The 1610-nt window shown below is 36.5% G+C and overlaps 1 protein-coding gene across 1 annotated transcript in view; it reads right to left on the bottom strand.

Moving 5' to 3' along the window:
* Window positions 1-1610, bottom strand: part of LOC126384363 (inactive serine/threonine-protein kinase TEX14-like) — a 66260-nt gene that overhangs the window by 34722 nt on the left and 29928 nt on the right. The window lies entirely within an intron of this gene.

Here is a 1610-nt window from a genome sequence, read left to right on the forward strand (position 1 = left end):
TTAAAGGGAATGAGAGGTGACACTCTGATTGGCTTATTGAATGATACACCCAAAACACACCCATGACTAATTCACAGAGTAAGTCCAACCCTTTCAGACTCTCCGCCATGGCGCACAGTCTGAAAACGCGCTGTCTAACTAGCAAGTGACTGGGACACGCCCATGCGCCACACACCGTCTGCTTTAGACCATCTAAATAGGGTCCATAGTCTTGTTTTACAATTGTTCAAACATTACTCTAAGAAAATATTTGATGATAATTGTGAAATATAGCTGTACATAATATTTGATTAGGTTTAGGTTACCTTGAGAGTGAGTACATTACTTGTAAGTAATTACTGTTAGCTTACTAGCTAGCTGTTGACATATTCTATTTTAGTTCTTTGTAGTTAGCTAACTATTACTACTACAGTGTCCACACCCTTTATTTAGTGGCATGTATATAGTCAATCTCCTACTTGTTATGTTGTGTATATATATGTATATATATTTTTCTCTATTGTCGGGTTGTTTTTGTCTGCGCATGGTTCTTGTGGAGTGTTTCTATAATGTTTCCTTGACTTGAACTCTATTGCTGTGCAGAGAGGACTACACACTCTGCTTTTGAACTACATCTCCCATCTGAGCAGGAGTGGTGCAGCACAGGTGTGGCTGATTGCTTTGATGAAGCACATAAGACTGTTCATTGTACTCATGTGCTGATTGTTACCCTGATGAAGGTCCTCTGACCGAAAGCTTGGTTAATTGATACTTGCATTGATCCAAGTGTGCAGATCCTATTTTCACACATTCAAAATAAAAATGAAATCTCTATACAGTCTGGTATTATGGCACTGACTCACAAACCCCAGACTCCACCTTGTGGCAGGAACAGGCAACAACACACAGCACCCCAACTGCTGTGGAAATAAGTAGGCTACGTATGGCAAGCCGTTTTAACATTTAATCGCTAGACTGGATATTCATTACTGATATCTGCAACATAATTTTGCCTAGTCAAAACTCTTATTCAAGATATCTGTAATTAGATTTTGCCTAGTCAAAACTCTAATTACAGATATCTGTAATTCAGTTTTGACTAGTAAGATTCAAACTACTTTTGCCATTCATGTATATGGGGTTTGTCATTATAGATATCTCCAATGTAGTTGCAGATATCCGCAATTGTTATTGCGGATATCTGCAACTGAATTGTGAATATCTGTAATTCCAGTTTGAGATATCTACAGTTTAATTTTGACTAGTCATAATTCAAGTTCAAGATATCTTTAATTATCATCAGTTGAAGATATCTACATGGTCCTTTCTAGATATCTTGAATTGAGTTTCAGATAATCAAAATGACGTTGTAGATATCTTGAATTCGAATTATGACTAGTCAAAATGACGTTGTAGATATCTGCAACTGAATTATGACTAGTCAAAATGACGTTATAGATATCCGCAACTGAATTATGACTAGTGAAAATGACGTTGTAGATATCTGCAACTGAATTATGACTAGTCAAAATGACGTTATAGGTATCCGCAACTGAATTATGACTAGTCAAAATGACGTTGTAGATATCTACAACGTCATTTTCACTAGTCAAAATGACGTTGTAGATATC

This window comes from Epinephelus moara, chromosome 3, assembly GCF_006386435.1.
Source record: "Epinephelus moara isolate mb chromosome 3, YSFRI_EMoa_1.0, whole genome shotgun sequence".
NCBI classification, from domain to species: domain Eukaryota; kingdom Metazoa; phylum Chordata; class Actinopteri; order Perciformes; family Serranidae; genus Epinephelus; species Epinephelus moara.